At 51.4% G+C, this 20,651-nt stretch overlaps 1 protein-coding gene across 3 annotated transcripts in view; it reads left to right on the forward strand.

The window, feature by feature from the left end:
- Positions 1–20,651, forward strand: part of HIVEP3 (HIVEP zinc finger 3) — a 470,028-nt gene that overhangs the window by 283,936 nt on the left and 165,441 nt on the right. For all 3 annotated transcript variants that reach the window (XM_053896690.1, XM_019429176.2, XM_019429175.2), the window contains one exon: positions 19,701–19,781. The gene's annotated coding sequence lies outside the window, so the exon portion shown is untranslated. The remainder of the gene's footprint in view (positions 1–19,700; positions 19,782–20,651) is intronic.

Raw genomic sequence — 20,651 nt, forward strand, 5'->3', positions numbered from 1 at the left:
GTGTCCCAGGAAACCCAAGGCCCTGAGATGAGCCTAAGACTTCTTGATGGGCATAGGGAAATTGGTCCCAGGTCTCCTGAACAGTGTGGGTCAGCCGATGACTGCCTGTTGGTCGGAAATATCTGTTCTGGGGCCACCTCCCTCCCGTGTCAGGGACGCACTCATTTGGGAGTTGGAACAATTCAGGCACAGGAAGGAAAGCCTAGGCTGCCTCAGCTGGTTTTAGATAGGTGAGCTATTCATGTGAATGAAGGAATTATTGTTGGTCACATCTTACTTTCAACTTAGAAGAAACCCAAATCATCACTGGAACCTCACTGTTGTCCTACACCCTCAACGTTCCACCCTCTGTGCTTTGTCACTTTGTTTCATCGTCTGCCTGTAATGCTACTCCCATACTGAGCAATGGAGTCTGTTTGCCCAAATCCTCCCCATCTTTTGAAGCTCAAATGAAACCCTCCTTCCCCTCCTCCTCCTCCCCTTCCAGGAAGTCCTCTGGGGTGCCCTTTGCACAGCTACTGTTCATGGCTTCTGTAGCACCCTCTGAGTCCTCCACTCTGGCTGTTGGGCCCTGGTCTTTTATCATATCAATGGTGTGTGTCTTATCAGTCCCACTTGGCCATGGGCTCTTGCCCTCCTTACCTCCGGACAGGCCCTAGTCCCATCAAGGTTCGTTTCAGCCCAGCCAAAAGGGAGGGTTAAAACATGTACCTCCGTCCAAGCTAGAGTCTTCTGGAAACTTCTCTGCTTCCCTTAGGTCTTGGATCCCACTGCCTGGGGTGCGTTAAAGTCTTATAGCCATAGTTGTAGCACATGCCTCTATGTGTGTGTGTGTGTGAGAGAGAGAGACAGAGAGAGAGGGGTGGGGGGAGTTAGAGACAGAGACACAGGAGAGCGTGGAAAGAAGGGGAAAGGGGATTGATGAGGATTCAGGCCAGGCCACACACACAGAAGGTTTCTGTTTCGAGGTGGGAGCGAAACAGCCCTTATTCTCCATCAGCTAACATGCTGGGGCAGACCCTCTGTGGGATACTTAGCCTGTTAGCTGGGGCAGGTCAGCTGTTCAGATCACAGCAGAGTTCAATCTCTGTCACCTTCAAAAAGAGATACTAGTGTCCTTAAAGTTTCGCTAATAATTATCACAACTGCAAGCATTCACCGTGCTAAGCCCTTTACATATGTCGTCTTAATTTTCATGAGCACTATTTGAGATAGATGCCACACTAGTCCCATTTTTCAGATGAGGAAATGGAGGTTCGGCAAGATCCCATGCTATAGCAGGTGTGAGGTACAGACACACGGCCGGTGTGTACCACGCCCAAGATCATCTTCGTCACCCGCACGCATCCCCCTGGGCTAGGAACCTGGACTCCGGGGTGTAAGGGCCTGGCTCTGCCGCTGGCTGCCGAGTGTGGGACATTCAGTGCACCAGGCCTCAGTCTCTCCCTCTTTAAAATGGACTCAGCGCTGCTGAAGGGCCCTGCCGGCCGTCTTATGCTGAGAACCTGTGCTTGAGAGACTCTGAATTCTCTGAAGCTAAGATGCGGTTGTGTTCATTCTGGAATGCCCAGCTTCTCGGCGGTTCTGCAGCCTGCGTTGGAATGTAGGCTCCATGGCAGTAAACGCTTCTGTCCACGTGTGCCCTGCCATATGTCAGGGCCCCAAATAGCCGGTGCTTGGCATGTGGTAGGTACTCAGTTAATATCTGTTGACTGAGTGACACCTGTCTCACCCCAGAGCCCCGTCCCCACAGTCAGCAGCCAACAGCCAGCGCCCACACTCTGGCTGGCCGGTTGCCCACTCAGTGGCGCACAAGCCCTGGACCAACAGGCAGCAAAGTTGGCCTCTCCCCCTGCTTGGCCAGGAACCAACAACACGACTCTGGGCAAGTCACCTAACCTCTCTGAGCCTCTTTGTTCGCCCAGAGCACTGGATGAGGAGTCTGAGAAACACCAAACTCATTCCCGCCTCAGGTCCCTTGCATGTACCATTCCTTCTGCCCGAAATACTCTTCTTCCGAATGCTCTCTCCACTGCTCCTTCACTTTATTCAGGCCTCTGCTGAACTGTCACCTCCTTACAATCTCACCTCCTTAGGGAAGCCTTCCCTGACCACCTTCACTCAAACACCTCCTCTGGTCACTTTCCCTCCCCCCAAGTTGTTGATTTCTTTCATAGGACTCATTTGTTGATATTTATCTGTCGAGTGTGGGTGGACTATTTCTCCAATAGAATTTAAGCTCCAAGAAGGCAGGGATTTTGTTTGATTCAATGCCTAGAACAGTGCCTGACGCCTAATAGGTGTTCGATAAATATTTGTTGAAGGAAGAAGAAAGGCAAGGGCCGGCGTCATGGGGCTGCCCTGGCCCAGAAACCTCCACCTGGGTTCTGATCCCCCAGAGGCTGAGCCGCTTGTGACTGCTGTCTGCCCACCTGCTCACTCAGCCTGAACTCCATGAGGCCCAGACACCGTCCCAGACACATTCTGGGCACCTCCCTCATGGGAAAGGAAGCCCAGAACTGCATCCTGAGGGGACAGGATGCAAGACACCTAGCTCTCCTCACAAGGGGCAGACAGCAAGGCTGAGGCTTGGGGGAAGGCTGGTATCTTCTGCTGAAATAAGAGTAGTTGTTCAGTAAACATACCCACTTTCCATGACGTGCTGCTTGAGGTCTGGTGGCTGTTGCCAGCACTCAGACGGCTGGACAAGGAGCGTCCCATGTCTGAGAGGCGGGAAGAGGAGCGAGGCGCCCGCTGTCTGGTGCAGCCTGGCTTCCTGAGACTGCTTTGTTCACATCTCCCACCCTCCTGGCCCCTCGTGCCTCCCCACAGGTCTTCCCCACCCACGGGAGAGGCAGCCCCTCAGCCCGGGATTCGTGGCTCTCCATGACCCAGCCCCACCCAGATGGCCAACCTGCTTTCTTCCACCGCTCCTCTGGGAGGCCTCAGCTGCAGCAGGGTCTGGGAGCTGTGTCCCCACTGCCCTGTGACCAGTCCCCTCACCGAGCTTTACTCGTACTGTGCTGGCTGCCCCCAGTGCCCTCCACTGCTCCTCCTCCAGAAAGCCCTCCCTGACTACACCCACGTGTGAGACCTCTCCCTCACTGGGCCCCTCCGGGTCCCCTGGACTTGCCCACTTCTTGAGGATGCTTGGGAAATCGATATGGAACAACTCGATCCATGGGCGGAGCCTCCTGCCTGTGGGAGGCCCCGTGAGAATGGGAGAGAGCTGGGGTGGGCAGTATCTCCTGTAACCTCTGCACCTCCTGGCTCGATCCAGTGAGATAATGAACACAGATGTACCCTGTAACCTATAAAGCCCTGTTCTGCCTCAGCCCAGGGTCCTTTATCTGGCCTGGACTCTTGCACCAGGATCCCCATGGGCCTCCCTGCCTCCAGCTCACTCAGCCCAGCTAACCTCCCCACAGAGGTCTTGCTGAAACACAGATCTGGCCATTTCCCTTCTCCAGCATCCCCTCCTTGTAGGTTCTGGCCCAGTGAGCCTGTGCCCTGCTCTCAGACCCTCCTTGTGCTCTCCTACCTCCTTGGCCTTTGCTCAGATCATTCCTACTGCCTGGAATGTCTCTCCCTCCCTTCCTCATTCTGTTAGACCTTCTTCTTCCTTTGGAATTCCCTGACCCTTCCAGGAACATTTGGCCACTCTGGGTCCCTGGCTATGTGTCCTGCTTCATTTATTTGCACAGGAATGTCACCCTCTTAGAATGTCACCTCTGTTAGAGAAGCCTTCTCAGACTACCCCCCACTCACACACCTCCTCTGGTCACATTCCCCTCTCCTCCCCAAGTTCTCTGGGCGCTGCTGTGGCCTTCAGGGTTGGCTTGGCACAGAGAAGTGCTAAGGTAAAGGTTTCTCCCGGGGGGTGATGCTATGGAAGATAGTCTGTGTGCCAGGCCTGGCTCTCTCTACATGTCAGTTTATCAAGGCCAAGGCATAGTCCTTTAAAAAAGCCACTGTCTTTTTACCTATGATAGGACCAAGGCCCAGAGATGCTAAGGGCCTTGCTCAAGGTCACACAGCAGTATGCGGCAGAGCTAGCCTGGGATCCCTGGTTGGGCTGATCTCACAGCTTTCCGCCATCTCGCCTGACTGTGACAAAGGTAAGGATAACAAATCTCCTTCCGAAACACGACTGTTGATAAACTGCCCTGGGGAGGCTGTTTGTCTGCTTTTGCTGTCCGGTTCTGCATCTCCCGTGAACGTTTCCACCTGAGCCCCGGCAAGCAGCTGGCTGCAGCACCAGGGGCCGTGTCCCCAGCCGCCTCCCCGTCCCTCACCGGGTCTGCTGTTGTTCCCTTCCAGGCCACTGGGACCCTGTCTCCAGATCGAGGTTAGACCCAGGGCTTCTCTCTAAGACTGCTCAGAGCGCCAGGGCCCGCCCTGGGCCCGTGTCTGCCCCAAGCCGCCTCTCAGCCCTGACATCCAGGCTGCAGATCAATAAATCTGTCTCCTGCTCTTCTCTCCCAACCATCTGTGTTCCCGGGTGGTCCCCGGGGAGCCTGCCAGGCTGGCTGCAAGCTCCCAGGTCGGGGAGAAGAAGTTATTTTGGGGCCATCTGTTTGAGAGGTGCCTCTGGCTGGGGTTCCACAGCTGAAGGAAGTTACCCAGGCAGTGGGGGGCTGCCTGGAGGGGACAGCAGTCAGGGAAAGAGAGCCACCTTTATCTTTAGGCTCGGGGCCAGGACATGCAAGCCCTCCCTCGAATCATGCAGACCCATGAGATCCCAGGCGTAGCCACATCTTGGACATTTCCCTGGGGCAGATGGTGCCAGAGGGAGCGGGGAAGACAGTCTGAACCACACCCCCCCAACTTCTTTTAAAACACATACACACACCCTTAAAATTGGGTTGCCAGTGACAACCTGGCATATCATCTTTTTATATTATTCTTAGCCCCTCTGTTGCCTTAGCAACGGAACAATGCTTTTAAATATAGCAGTTAATTTTTTCAGCTCCAGCAACAAAGTTCTGGTGCTGTCCAGAAGGCCAATGGCTGTTTTCTCTCCCAGGGGCAAAGCCCTTCAAACTCATCTGGCCACATGTCAGCCCCAGAGCGCGAGCTGAGCTGGGTGTCCTGACACTGGTAGGGACCCTCTGTGTTCCCTGACCCAGCCGCGCTCCAGAGTCAAGGTGTTGAAAAAGAATCTGGGTTCTGGAATCAGCGGACCTGGGTGTCTGTTCCTCCCTGACCCTGAACGCCTAGCTGTTTCTCTCTGACAACTCAGTTTCTTCTCCAGTTAATGGGGTGGCAGTTAGTGGGGGTGGTGCTTCACAGATTGCGGTGGGGCTCGAAGTTGCTGAAGGAGGCGAAAGTGGCACGTGGGGAACACTCCAGAAACGCATCTGTGCTTCCTCCTTTCCTGTCTACCTCCCCTCCCCCATCCTTCCCGACCTCTCTCCCTTTCTTCCTTGCCTCCCTCTCTCTTTTGCTCAACCTCTCTTTTTTTCTCAACCTCTCCTCCCCACTGCCTTGAATTATTGATGTGAAATTCCCAGCCAGTAACATCAGAGGGTTAAAATCCATAACCAGCCTTCCTCTGGCCTCTCCTCGGATCACCCTCCCTCCATGGGCTGGTGAGCTCATCAGAGTCATTAATCATACATCAGGGCTTGAGAACCCAGGCCCCTGTGGTCCCTCTGCTGAGCAGCCCCGGGCAGGAGGCAGCCCAAACAGGATGTCTTTTCGAAGGGCTGGGCTGGAGCAGAGCAGGCACCTCGAGTGGGAGCTTATCTGGGAAGAGGGGGGGGTTGCTGACAGCCTGTGAGGGGCTCCATCGGGAGCACTCCCTGGTGCTCCTCAGCTCCCGCACGCTCCCTCCGCCCTCCTGCACCTCTCTCCAGACCCTCCTCCCCTGGCTGGCTCACCACCCACTCTGTGCATTCCAGAGCTCAGCATGGCAGGTCTTCAAGCAATAGAAAGTTTCTAACTGCTCAGAAACAGCCAAAACATGGCACGGCTGCTCAGCAGGTAGTGAGCTCCCTGTCACGGGAGAGTTCAGTGAGAGGAGAACACAGTGGGGCAGGACGTCGTGGAAAGGACTGTAGAACCAGGTTACAGATGGGGTACTCTGGCTTCAACCTATGATTCCGGAATGGAAACAATGATATTAAAATCACCATATAATTTTGCGGAACCTTAGACACTGATCTGTATCCTCATTTACCAAAAAAAAAAGAAAGCGAATTTGCCCAGAGTCATTAGTCTGTTAAAGAAGCTGACCCCGAATCCACAGTTCTGCCTTCCCTCCTTAATCTTCAGGTTTAGCTTTCCTGGCCGGCAGCAGTCAGGGGGATGGTTGTGGACCTGTGGAGTGGCAGCTGGGTGGGACCCCCTGAGTCCAGGCTGGCTGCTGGGGGCCCTTCAGGAGCCCAGGCTGCTCCCTGGGAGCAGGCCGTCTCGTTCAGGGCAGATACCACAAAAGGACCCAAGTGCCCTCAGAGCCGTGGGAGCCCTGAGGAGGGAGTGATGCCCACGACGGGCCACAGACTCTTGCGGGCAGTTCATACCTTCCTCTGCTTCACCCTCTCTCGGCTCTGTGAACGCGGCACAACATCCAGTCTTGACAGGTGCTCCGCTGAACTTGTCAAGGTCACACAGCTCAGAAGTGGAGGGACCACGTGCGTCTGACAGGAGGGCACCACTGACATCCGTGGGAGGTGGCAGAGGGGAGGGACAGCCTGCTGTGCCAGCACAGCCACAGCCCTGTCTTGTCAATCTCCATCGCCTGAGGCCGGTTGGACACTGGTGAGCCGGGAGGTGGTGGCCACGGGGGACCCCCGCCTAGCAGAGCTGCTTGGTGCTTTCTGCCCCCGGAGAAGATGAGGGAAGGGTGCTGGCGAGGGGGGCAGGGAGACTGTCATGGTGAGCAGGGGATCAGCTCTAGCCTGTAAGACAAGAGACCTGGAGTAGCTCCGGACTCTGTTGCTGGTTCTCTGTGACCCCTGGGCAGACCATCTTGGGGCCATGTTTCCCCGTGTTACTCAAGGATGGAACATTCATTGCCCTGCCTGCTTCGTGTGCTAATGTTACCTTGCCATCATTAGCATCAACCCGACCATCTACCTAAAACGTCAATCGGTGGCAGGTGCCCACCGTCCCCTTGCCCTGCTGTATTTTTCTTTATAACATTACCTGCCCTGACATTCTATCATTCTCCTCTTCGCTTATCTGTGACCGCCTTTCTCTGCCATGAGACTGTAAACCCCATGACGGTGGTAACTGGAGTTCACTGAGGGCTGTGTCTTCAGCCCCGAAACAGCGCCTGGCACATACGAGCACAGAGCACATCGGTGAATAAATGAATGAAAAAATGAATGAAGGAAGGAATTCACCCACATGACTAGTGTGGCGTGTCCTCGTGCTCCTGCAGCCCCGTCCCTGCCTCCTTCTGGCGGTTGTCACAAGGCACTGGGATTGCTTGTGTGCCATCTGTCTCCCCACACACTGTGAGATCCCTGAGGCTGAGCATGGAGCCTAGCCTGGAGAAGGTGCTCGATAAGCATTTGTCAAAGCCACGAGTCAAAGCACTTGGCCACCCTGAGCCGCAGTTTCCCCACTTGTGTACCCCGAGTGTGGTCACCCCAGAAGCTTTGTAAGCTGTGACACTCTGGTATTTGTAACCTGTTGGCCGGCTTTTCTGCACCTGCTCCTTGATGTGTTTGCTGCCCGGTGCTTGTCCTGACCGTCCGGGGCTGCTCACTGGCCAGAGCCTGCCTTCCCCTTGAGCAATTAGAACCTCAGAATAGCCCCATTGTTTAGAATCAGGTGCCTGGACCCTGTATTTATCTCCAGCGTGCTGAGTGTGCCCGAGTCCCTGCCAGCCACATGCTGGGCATCATTGGGACCGCTCGGGCTTCTCAGCCCCGAGAGGCCATGTCTCTGGCTGCGGTGCAGAAGGCAGCCAGCGCCAGGGGGAACAGGAACCAGTAAGGAAAGGCATGGAAGGGAGCCAGTCTTCACTGAGGCCTGGGCACATGGATGCTTCATGTGTGTCCTCATGAAGGCCACACAAGATTGGTGTCATTAGTCCCATTTCACAGCCCAGGGGTTGGGGGCCGAAGGAGGCTACCCTTCACCCGGAATTGCCTCCAGTTTGTAGAATTTAGAAGGGACAGACCTGGGATCTGAACACAGGACTGTCAAACTTTGTCAGCTTCCCCTGGACGGTGGGTATGATGGTCAGCTGCCTTCAGTCCTTGAAGCTGTCGCCCGTGACTCCCAGTGAGCAAGTGAAGAACGGAACTAGCCTCGTGGACCCTGTCATGGGGTCTATGTTTGCAAATAACCAGGCCTGATTTCTGGCTTCTTGTCCCCTCCTCCCCACCCCCTGCCTGTTCTTCCAGAGCCATTAAATCTCACATCCTCCCTGAGGGACCCGGCATAAGCCTGGAGAGCTACAGAGTAAGAGAGGCCAGGGAGTTGAACCAACCATGCCCTCAGAGCAGAGTGGGTACCCAAGGCCAGCCCAGACAGTGGCGGTGGGAGGAATCCAGCCCAGGCCTGCAGCAAAGTCTGGAGAAACAGAGTCCAGACAGGTAGCTGACATAGGACTATCAGGGGGGCATCCCGGCACTGCCACTGATCAGACAAGTGACCTTTGGCAAGCTGGCCTTCGGCTCCCTTATCTGTAAAATGGGAGTAGTGATCGTCACTGCCTGACATAGTTCTCTTTGGGGGTTTGCTCAAGGGGAGTTCATGTACAATCCTCACGCAGCAAAAAGCACCTGCTTCATAAGCCACCATTGGCCACCATCATATCACCACCGTGCTGCACAGTCCCAGCACTGGGGACTTGGGAGTGGGGTGTGGAGCTACAGCTGGGCACTGGACCAGGACTGAGGAATAAGGCGGGTGCTGGGCCTTGGGGACAGAGCAGTGACACAGCTTCCAGAAACAGGCACAATATTAGAGCACGCAAGTCTGAGCCATCAGGTGATGCTGATGATTATAAGACGGAGGGTTGGTCCGAGAACAAGTGGTAGGACTGAGCCTGCAAGGGGACCCAGCTGTTGGAAGAGGAGAGATGAGGGAGGGGAGAGCCAGACCCTTCCTGGGGGCTTAAGGTTAGCATCATTCTGAGTGATTAGGAAACATGAATTTACAATTTCACATGTTCAGCCTATTGAAGCAGAACCATGGAATGTCAGAGCTGTGTGACCTTGGAGATGATGTGGACTTCCCAGGGTCATCGCAGGGTAAGAACATGTCCCTGCTCATCACCGTGCCTCTCTTTCCCTTTTGGTCACATGAGAGTGGTACCTTAGATGGCTTTTAGGATCTTTCCAGCCCCTAACGTGACCCATAGGGAGTCTTTCTGGGGCTTGTTGAGCATCAGGAAAGGGGTAATGGACACGCTGAAGAGGGAGTGTGCAGGCGTGGATGCAACAGGAAGAACCTGACCCCCCGTCTAATGCATGAAGAATGAGATGGAGGGAGGAGCGTTGGTCCAGCTGCCGTCCCTTTAGTCTCAAGCAAGGCTGTCTGTCTGAGGCACTAGAGTCACTTGCATACCTTGGGACTCAAATTGCCATAAGCTGGAAATCTTGCCGGGGCTCTCCCAGCTTCTGATGGAGATTGCTTCCTGACCTAGGCCTGCTAGCCCCTGACTGCCCCACTCCGCTCTAGGCACTGTCCCTCCGATGCACCTGTCCAACATCTGAGCCACAGAGGCCAGAAGCTCATCCGTGCCCAGGGCTGGCAGGGGCTGGAATTGGCCTGGTTGCCTTGAACTGTGCATCTGGCGTTCCCATGGGTGGTGGCAGTTGAGGGGGCGGGGCCGTGTGTCTGCTGAGCTATAGCTTCCCTCAAACCCTGCTGTGTCAGTGACTGCATCCCTGGGTTTAATTCTGGGTTCTGCCTCTGTTTCCCTGCCGTAGACTCTAATTCTCTACGAGGGTCAGAGGTGCACATGAACTGCAGACCCTGAGACCCTGACTGGCTATTACATTTCAACCCAGACCCCACTTTGGGCTAGACTCTGCTTCCCATGACCGTCAGGCTGCTGGCCGGGTTCTTGTCCTAAACAAGGCAGACATCCAGGAAATGGCCCTGCCCTTCTCTTCACTTTAGAGATTACCACCGCCAGCTGGGACATGGAAGCTGCCTGTGTCCCACCTGTGAATGGCCTGCTTGGCTCCATCACAAACTTCCTCCGCCTTCTGGATGCTCCCTTCTCCAGGCTTATTCCTGCCATTGGCCCTTGGTGCTGCAGTCCCAGCCTGCTGCTGGGGCACACATTCCCATGTGTGGGAATTCCCAGCACTGGCTGGGTAGTAGGATGCTTTGGGCAGCAAATAACAGAAACGTAACAAGTGGCCTAAGCAATGAGGATTTATTAGTTCCAGAAGCTTGGAGATAGAGGCAGTTCCAAACTGAGTAACCCAGCAGCCCAATAATGTCAAGGGTACAAGTCCTTTCCAACTTTCCCACGCTCTGCCAACCTCACCACGAAACTGCATCATCTCATCCAAGGTCATAGGACAGTTTCAGGGGCCATTTGCACACATGGTGGTAGATGGTGCAGAAGAAGAACATCTTCCCCAAAATCTCTCTGTCTCTCTCTGTCTCTCTCTCTCTCTCAGTCTCTCTCTTTTTTTTCTTTAGCAAGGAACCCCTTTCCTAGAAATGCTGAGAAGGATTCCCTTAGCTGTAAAACGGGAGTAATAGGTCCCGTTAGCAAGAACTGAATCACATGCCCATGCCTGACCAGTCACTTGAAAATGGAATCAAACTACCTTTACTGCCTTGGATTAATCATGGTTTACCCCCTCGGGCTGGGGAAGGTGGGGCCCAATAAAAGCAGGTCTCCACCAACAGAGAAGAAACAGGGGAAGCTCCTGGGTAGCTCCCAGTATTTAACTTGAACTTTTCCTGTTTGGATTTGGTGCCATTTTGACTTCTTCCTCTTTGTACCCATTAGGGCTCTTTGATGTAAGCAACAGAAGCTGACTTTAGACAACATAAGCAAAAGGGATTAAGTTGGAAGGATAATGAGAAACTCCAAGAATTGACGGGAAGGCTGGATAACAAGACTCAGAAAGGACTCCGGGCTCCTCAGGGGAGCAAAAAAACAAATTGGTGGCCGTCTCGCCAAGGCCACAGAGATGGAAGGTTCCAGAACCTAAAAGCGAGCATCCAAGTATCTAGCTCTGCTTCATGCCCTCCCCTGGGCTGCAAGGGAGCCTTGGTTTACTGTCCCCCAAGACCAGGACCCCCAAATGAAATCAGGGTGCTATTACAGAAGCGGGGAGAAGGGATGCCACAGCAAATGCCCACCACAGGAGTTCATGATGCCTGGTATGACGGTGTGGTACATGTCCCTCACATCAGGGCAAAAGATGCACATTCACAACTGCATGGGGACAGCTGCTCAGAGGAGGAGACACTTGAGCCCTCTGTCAGGTCACCACAAAGGTGGTCCCCCTCTGATATCACCCTGACAGGTAGATGGTTCTGTCAAATCCTCCTAGAGGCTTCCTGAGCCACTTACCTGGGCAATGGCCCCACCTGGCTTTTCCCAGCTGCTCTAGAAATTCTATCCGTGTGTCTTCAATTCATCAATTACAGGAAACCAGTGATAGCCCAGAACATTCCTGAGCCTTTCTTTAAGAGTGTACGAATCAAGGGGCACCCGAGTGGCTCAGTTGGTTGAGTGTCTTACTCTTGATTTTGGCTCAGATCATGATCTCAGGGTTGTGGGATTGAACCTCCGCACTGGGCATGGAGCTTGCTTAAGATTGTCTCTCCATCTGCCCCTCTCCCCTGATCACACGCTCGCTCGCTCTCTTTTCTCCCTCTCTCTCTCTTCTCTCTCTCCGAGAAGACTGCATGAATCAAAGGTCAATTCCCAGTCTTACCATCCCCTTGCCATGGCAGGTTTTGGAGTTGGCCAAGTGTATTGCTGCAAAGAGCACACCATTACTGAGCACCTACTGTGGGGCAGGTCAGGCACTAAGCACTTAGCATGCACCATCTCATTTAACCCTTATATGGCTGTCATTTTCCTTTTCTTACAGATGAGGAAACTGAGGTTTGGAAAGAAGCAATGACTTTGCCATGGGCATAGCCAATAAGTAACACAGTGGAATTCAAATAGGATCCAGAGCTCCTGTCTCAGTCACTTCACTACAGTGTTCCACACCCCACTGCCAACAGGCTTCTTTTCTTCCTTCTTGGAATAGGAATGGGATGTGACCTTGGTTCACATGTGTGTCCTCTAGGCATATTTACCCACCAGAGAGCCTCTTCACCTTAGGCTTCAGCCCACCTGTCAGAGCCTTTGAATTGAGCCAGAACTGCCATCCTGGAGAGGTCAAGTCCTTCCTTACCTCACCCAGGGCCCTCCATGGAAGCACAATTATGAGTCCCACTTTCTTATCTTCACAATGAAACCTTGTCTTTTCCCTCGTAGTTGTGTCTCTAGAGGACATGGCTCTACCTTCTGTGGGTGCAGAGCATCCTTTAGGCTGCTCTTGCCCTTGCCTTCGACCTGGAAGAAGACCAGGGACTCTCCAGGTCCCCAGAGGGATGGGCCAATGGAGCAGTTTGCCAGCTGGGCTCCAAAAAGTCCCAGGGGCTCTGCCTCTTCAGGGGTGGTACCACTCAGCTTCTACCAGAGCACCCCATCTTTCTCTGTTTCTTGTCCTGGGCTTCAACGTAGGTTTTATTTTCTCAGAAAAGATTCTCTGTTGAAAATTCATGGGTCCACTGGAGACACTGATACTTTTTCCGCCAAGATTCCATGTGATTTTCCATGAATAAAAAACTCCTAAATCACCGTGGCCACCAGGAGAAATGCCTCTACAGAACCATAGCTTAATGTTCTCTCTTGGGCATCATTGGAGGGCCGATAACCAGGAATAGCCATATATGCAGGAAACAGTTAAGCATATCGGTAAAAAATAGAGAAAGTTGTCCATTGTTTTGCTCGACTCTCTTGAAACAAAGACCCTGGTGACCAAGCCCTCTCAGAAAGAGGGGAGTTTGACCTTCCATGTTCCCTGGCATCTTCCTACTATTGACAATAGAACCCCTTTGATTTTACTCTTTGCCTTGGCTGCTAGGATGTCCAGAGCTAAGCTATTCAACTAGGCATCTCTCTTTATTTGTTTGTTTGTTTGCTTGTTTTTTAAATTTATTTTTGAGAGAGAGACAGAGCACGAGCAGGGGAGGGGCAGAGAGAGAGGGAGACATGGAATCCAAAGCAGGCTCCAGGCTCAGAGCTGTCAGCCCAGAGCCCGACACGGGGCTCGAACCCATGAGCCATGAGATCATGCATAACCTGAGCCAAAGTCGGATGCTTAATTGACTGAGCCACCCAGGTGCCCCTAGGCATCTCTCTTTATAAAACATGTGTATTTCACCTTTATATAATACCTGTGCATTTCTTAAGAATTAGAAAGTAAAAACTAGTACAAGCAAGCAAAAAAAAAAAAAAATCTTACTCATCGTGTTAATATTTTCATCTCTTTCTTTCTATTTTTCATGTTTTATGTTCCGTCTAGGTACCGTTTCATGCAATTTCATTTGCATGGGTTTTTTTTTTCTACTTACATAGGTGAAGTCATCCAATCTATAAAACTTTGTAGCTTGCTTTTCTAAACCTCACGTCACATTCTTAAAGGATGCATCATATTCCACCAAGTAGGTCAGAGGTCAGCAAACTTGTTCTGTAAAGGACCAGAGAGTAAATATTTTAGGGTTTTGAGCCACCCTGTTTTTGTCCCCACTGTTCATTCTGCAGCTGTTGCACAAAGGCAGCCAGAGACATTGTGTATGTGAGTGGGTGTGGTTGTGTTCCAATAAAACTTTATTTACAAAAACAGGCTGCTGGTAGGATTTGGCCTGCAGGCTGTAGTTTGCCAGCTCCTAATATTGACGTGCTCTCATTTTCACAGACCTGTTAGCCGTTTTCATGTGTTGGCACTTAGATTTGCTTCCAGTATTCAGCACTTCGGTATTATAAATGAGGCTGCATGGAATTTGCATAGAATTTTTTCCCTTAGACTACATTCCTGAAAACTGGGATGACTCTGCCCCAAAGTATGGATATTTGTGAGGCAGAGCTCTTGGTGAAAGCTGTGAAATTGCTTCCCAAAACATTCTGACGACTTCCACTACCAGCAGCGATGTGAAAGCGCCATTTCCCCAAACCCTGTGCGCATCGGGCATTGTCCTTGAAGACACTTACATCCAGCCCGCCCTGCCCCTTTACATCCAGACTCTGCTTTCATCTGATGTTTGAGCCTTATGCTACACTTTTATTCTTTAATCTTCCTCGTGTCCTTTTTTTTTTTTTTTTTTTTTTTGAAGTGGGCAAGATGTAAGCAACCAGGGGTCAAGCCCAGGGGTGGGGGCACTAGGGAGGCACAAAGTCCTGAAGGTTCAGGGTGGGTGGCACTGACCAGTAGGGCTGACAGCTGTCCTTCTCTGCTGAATGAGGGACTTTGAGGAGCGGAACTTCCAGAGTCTGTGGGCCAGGTGGGAGTTGGATAAAGGAAACGTGGCGGGAAGAGAAAAGACTGGATTTGCGGGTCAGATGATTCAGGCTTCCATCAGGCTCCATGTTTGTGAGTGTGGGCAGGTTCATTGCCTCTCTGAATTGCTCATCTGTAAGGGGGACAAGGCAGTCAACTGCATAGGATTGTCATGAGGATCCCGCGTGATCTTTAATAACGAAACTTCACATAGTGCCTGGCATGTAGGAAGGACTTCATGTGCCTTTGTTAAGTGGAATTGACTTGAATGTTGGGGTCCTAGGAGTGATGGGAAATAGATCATATGGATATCTTTTAAAATCAGAGAAAGAGTATGGCTCCAGTGCATACTGCATGGTGGGCCTTCAAAATGTAACTGATGGATGGAGGGATGGAGGGATGGAGGGATGGATGGATGGAACTTTGAAGCCGAACAGCTCCAGCTTTGTCACTTGTTAGTTACATGATCCTGGACAAAGTACCTCCCTTTCTAGGCCTCTGCTTCCTTCTCTGGAGGATGGGTTTAATAAATAAGGATATTTATGTAGTGCTCACAGATGAGGAGACTGAGCTATGGGGTGGCTCATTGCTTCAGGGTCTCACAACGGCTACCTGGGGAGACCAAGATGCCCGCCCACAGGCTGTTGTGAAGGTGAAAGAGACAAGGAATGGGAAGTCTCTGACTCGGTAAATGTTTGTTCCTCTCCCTAAGCAGGATGGGCTGCCAGCCTCAGGGTCTTGGCTGAGGAAACGGAGCACAGGGGTTTGCAGCCCCCGCAGGGACAGGGACTGCCTCAGAGGCAGCTGCACGCCGGCTGCGAGTTGCTTGCACTGGCACTTAGGAGGAACTCTCCAAAGGGGTTCTCTAGAGACCACCCTTCCCGGGGGGCTGCTTCCCAAGCAGCTGTCTCGCCTCCACAGGGCCCAGTCTGAGCTGGGGCCAAATGGAGAATATGCCTTTTCGCAGCAACATTTTGGCCTCGAGAGGGGCGCCCAGGCTGCTGTCACAAGGCGTGTCCCTAGCGGAGGCATCCAGAACCCACATGAGGGAGAGTGTGGTGGAAGGAACACCTGGCACAGGACAGTCCATAGGATGGGCTCCATCACACTGAGGGCTGCTGACCGCACCGGGCTCATTGTCACTGTCACTATGGACTGGGGCCAGGGACAGGAGGCTTTACCTCCTCCATATGACATTTAATCCTTTCAGGGGGGTGGGGTGTGAGTATCCCCATTTTATGGATAAGGAAACTGAAGCAGGTACATGGAGGTAAGCACACAACTGGTGAGTGACAGAATGACAAATGAGGACTTGAATTTAATCATCTGACTCAAGAGCCCATGTTCGTAATCACCAGTCATATTTACCATCCTTCATTGGACATGAAACCTCTTGGTTTTAAATTTTTTTTTTAACGTTTATTTATTTTTGAGACAGAGAGAGAGCATGAACAGGGGAGGGGCAGAGAGAGAGGGAGACACAGAATCTGAAACAGGCTCCAGGCTCTGAGCTGTCAGCACAGAGCCCGATGCGGGGCTCAAACTCACAGACCGTGAGATCATGACCTGAGCCGAAGTCGACGCTTAACCGACCGAGCCACCCAGGCACACCAAAACCTCTTGGTTTTAGAAGAGCCTTTGAGTCCTAGAATAACCGATCTCCTTCCTGCTGGATTTGGCTATGACCCAGGAACTGGGGGACTCTAGATTCCTTGAGGCCAGAGCTCCAGCTACTCTTTGGACTTGCTCAGTCCATACTTGAATTGACTTCTTTCCAGGGAGTATGTCATCCATTCAATGATCCCACAGATGGTTATTGGGGATCTTGTGCATGCTAGGCCATTCTAGGTACAGGGATGCATCGTGAATAATTATAATTAACCCTTACTATGTAGCAGGTACTATTCTGGACGCTGCACATAGATTAGCCCATTTATTACTCACAACACCCCCATAGATAGCTATTATCCTTTCTTTATAGATGATGAAATTGGAGCACAGAGAGATTAAGTAATTTGTCCAAGATTCCACAGCCAATAAGTGTCAGAGCCAAGATTTGAACCCCGGCAGTCTGGGGTCAGCCTCAATATGTTTAACTGCCCCACACTGTTGTGGCTCTCATAGTTCCTGCCTTCAGAGAACTTACAGTCTTTCTTTTCTAATAGGCATGTTGAAATAGCACCAAAATAATTTAATTCCAGTTTGTTTGTTGAGAAGTGAACTGGGCAGTGAGAATAATGATCCTGGATTTATAAAGTGCTTGACATCACAGGGCCATTGGGAAGGAGTCAGGTCACGAAAGGGTCCTTCTCCCACTTCCCACCATGGCCTTGACTGCTGTGTGCCCTTTGGCAAGTCTTGTCACCCCTCTGAGCCTCCATTTCTTTATTTACAAAATGTGCTGTCGGTACCTAGTCTAGCTGCCTCTAAGCTCTTTTGTGGAGACTGAATGACATGGCAGGTGTAAACAAGATTTCACAATAGAAAAAAAGAAAAGCACTGGGCAGGGATTTGTTATTGATCAAAGTGAAAATTTGGTGAGTTTGATGAATGAATGAATGAATGAAAGTTCCTAGCAGGCCTACGGCTTGGCTTGGGTAACAAATGGCTCTCTTGAGGAGATCTGTTGAAGTTCTTCAGGATCCCATCAGGGCTCTGTCCTTGGCCATGTTCCATGCTCCTGTCCCTTGAGTTATTTTACATCTGATTCTGTGAGCTTCCAAGACTGTTTTAGCAAACACTTATTAACGTCTGTTGGGAGACAGGCCTTGTGCTAGACTCTGTGGGGAGACTGAGTTGGATTTGGAATGGTTGCTGCCCTCAGACACTCACAAGCTAGGAAGAGAAATGAAGATCCTGTTTACTACTGCTAATACCATAAGCACCACAAACAACACTGACCAGCATTTATCAAGCATTTAGCTGATGTCAGATATTGTGTTGAGCTTTTATATACATTATTTCCTTTAATCATTACAACAGTTCCACGGATTACTAAAACTCCTGTCCCATTTTACATACAAGAAAACAGAGTCAGATAGTAACTTACCCAAGTTCACACAGCTCTGAAGTTCCAGAGCTGGACATGAACCTGAGAAGGAAGATGTGGATAAAAGTAATTCTATTATAAGGTAGAAACTACTGTGTATCCTACTAGAGGGTGTGAGGAGAAGCCTTTTAGCACTCGGAAAGAGACAGGAAGCAGGATGATGGTGGTGGTGATGATGGTGTTGATGGTCCTCCTGCTGTTGATGGTAGTGATGACGATATTTATGAGGATGATGGTGATGGTGTTGCTGCTGCTGTTGACGGTAACGATGACGATGGTCCTGCTGTTGATGGTAATGATGATGATATTTATGATGATGATGGTGATGGTGATGGTGTTGCTGTTGACGGTAACGATGACGATATTTATGATGATGATGGTGATGATGATGATGGTCCTGCTGTTGACGGTAATGATGATGATATTTATGATGATGATGGTGATGGTGTTGCTGCTGCTGTTGACGGTAACAATGACATTTATGATGGTGATGGTGATGGTGATGATGGCGATGGTCCTGCTGTTGACGGTAATGATGATGATATTTATGATGATGATGGTGATGGTGTTGCTGCTGCTGTTGACGGTAACAATGACATTTATGATGGTGATGGTGATGATGGCGATGGTCCTGCTGTTGACAGTAATGATGATGTATTTATGATGATGATGGTGATGGTGTTGCTGCTGCTGTTGACGGTAACGATGATGATATTTATGATGATGATGGTGATAATGGCGATGGTCCTGTTGTTGATGGTAACGATGATGATATTTATGATGATGATGATGGTGATGGTGATGGCGATGGTCCTGCTGTTGATGGTAACAATGACGATATTTATGATGATGATGGTGATGATGGTGATGGTGCTGCTGTTGACGGTAATGATGACGATATTTATGATGATGATGGTGATGATGAGGATGGTGATGGTGATGGTGCTGCTGTCGATGGTCATGATGATGTTATTTATGATGATGATGGTGGTGGTGGTGATGGGAATATGGGGATGAGGATGATGACAATGATGGTGATAGTCCTCCAGTACCCAGTTGTTAAGCTTCTGCTTTATGCCAGGTCATTTCATCCTCATAACAACTTTGTGACATCAGGGTCATCATCTCTGTGTTAATCATGAGGACTCTGAGCTGGCGAAAGGCTGAGGGCCTGCCTGTGAGCAGACATCCACTCTGGGCCGGACTCAAGCCTGAGTACGTCTCACTGCAGAGCCACCACTCATCCCTGTACCAGGGTCCCTAACCTGTGGGCCATGGGGCCAGCCATCGCAGAGACGCTTCATAAATACCTATTGAATGAATATTGACTGAGTGGATTCCCACGGGGTCAATGCCTTAAGCCCAGAAGGCATAAATAACATGTCTTGAATGAGTATGTGTAACCGTTATTTAAATATACGTGGTAGTGCTGTGATTACTAAAATACAAGTTAATTGTAAAGCATTACGTTCATTGTGCCTTTTGCATTATTCTTTATTTTCCCAATGAAAAGATACTAAGCGCATAGTTATGAGGAGTCTGGAGAGATGTTTTTGCAGAGAAACGGGTCCTGGTGCTGAAAGTGGTAGGAGACATCATGTCGTCCTGCAGGGCACGTGTAAAATGCTATGCCTGGTGTCTGGCCCGGAGATAACTCAGAGGAGGGAGGAGACCCACCAGGATGGGGATTGGGAGCCCATGGCGTTTGTTCTGCCTCTGTAAGACCGGAGCTGTCATTCCCAGTGGCTTTCTCTCTGTAAGACCTGACACCAGCCTCTAATAGCTTTCCCAAATGGCTATCAACTGCTTGCATGAGTGAATGAATAACGAAAGAGAGAACGAGTGAATGTTGACGACCAGTGCTCGGGGAGCCCATGAGGGGCTGTGCTCCCCGAGGAGTACTTGAAAGTAAGAGTTTCCCAGCCTGAGATTCGGCTGCTGACTGGGCTTGCAGCTCTGAGAGTGGGGTTGGGAGGCCGGGGTTGCCTCCCTGGGGGAGCCTGATCTTAACCCCGTGATGCCTGTGTTGGAGAAGTGGTGATGTCTGGAGCCATTCTCAGCAGAACTGCGCTCACCATTTTTGGATGCATTTTTCAAACCGAAGTGTAAGCTGACAGATGGCGATGGAATAATATTCTCACTTTCTCTACTTCCTACAGGCCTCCCTCCAACACAGTCCTTCAGGCTCTCAGAAATCTCTGACACATCTCAACCATGAGACCATGGCTGACTTTGGGCAGGTAAGCCCCCTCCATCTCTCCCCTGCCCACCCCCCCCCCCCCCGACCCAGGACGCAGAGAAATTGCAGCACAGCCCAAAGACCACTAGCTGTGCTTGTGGCCAGGAGGTAGGTGGGAGTGACTTCAGCCTTGGCAGGAGAATGGAGCCCCACACTCTGGGGAGACTTAAGGAAAAAGCTACCGAATGTCCAGAGTCCTGCGGCTAGCATTTCTGCAAATGGCAGCATATGGCGATGGGAATGTATCCTGGGATGAAAGCCAGGGAACTGGTCCTGACCCCAGGTCTGCCTTTACTGCTCAGAAAAATCTCAAGTGAGAACCTCCCTTGCTGCGTCTCTGTTTCTCTGCCTGAAAAATGAGGGAATGAGACCCAGTGAACCGGGTAGGACAGAAGCCAGCTGTTCCAGGCTCCAGCCAAGGCCATGGAATGGTGGAGAAAGGCAGTGGAAACGCCACCACAGCTGTCTGCCCCTTCCCCGTTTGATTGCTCTATGGACCTCACATCTGCAGAGAGCCTGCACTGGGTTGTGTGTGTGCTGTGTGTGTGCACGTGTGTATTTGGGGGCAGGACCTATGCCTCTTCTAGCAACCTCTGATTGAACTCCAACTCAGACATGGATGGTCGCTAGCCCCATATCTGCCCCCTTGTGGGACCACGGAACACCATGGTCACTACAGGTTGCCCAGATGGGAAGGGCAGAGTCTGCTCACGCACTGAGAGCACGCCTGCAACAGAATGTGGGCGTGAAGACCAAGCCGGGTGAGGGGCAACCAGGATGGAAGGCCACATTGACCTGACAGTGAGGCTCTCGTTAGAACCGGAGTGAGTACAAGGCCAAAGCTCACGGGCGGATCTGCAGGGCAGCGGGG

This window comes from Panthera pardus, unplaced genomic scaffold (assembly GCF_024362965.1).
Source record: "Panthera pardus isolate Hobbes unplaced genomic scaffold, ASM2436296v1 HiC_scaffold_11, whole genome shotgun sequence".
NCBI lineage: Eukaryota > Metazoa > Chordata > Mammalia > Carnivora > Felidae > Panthera > Panthera pardus.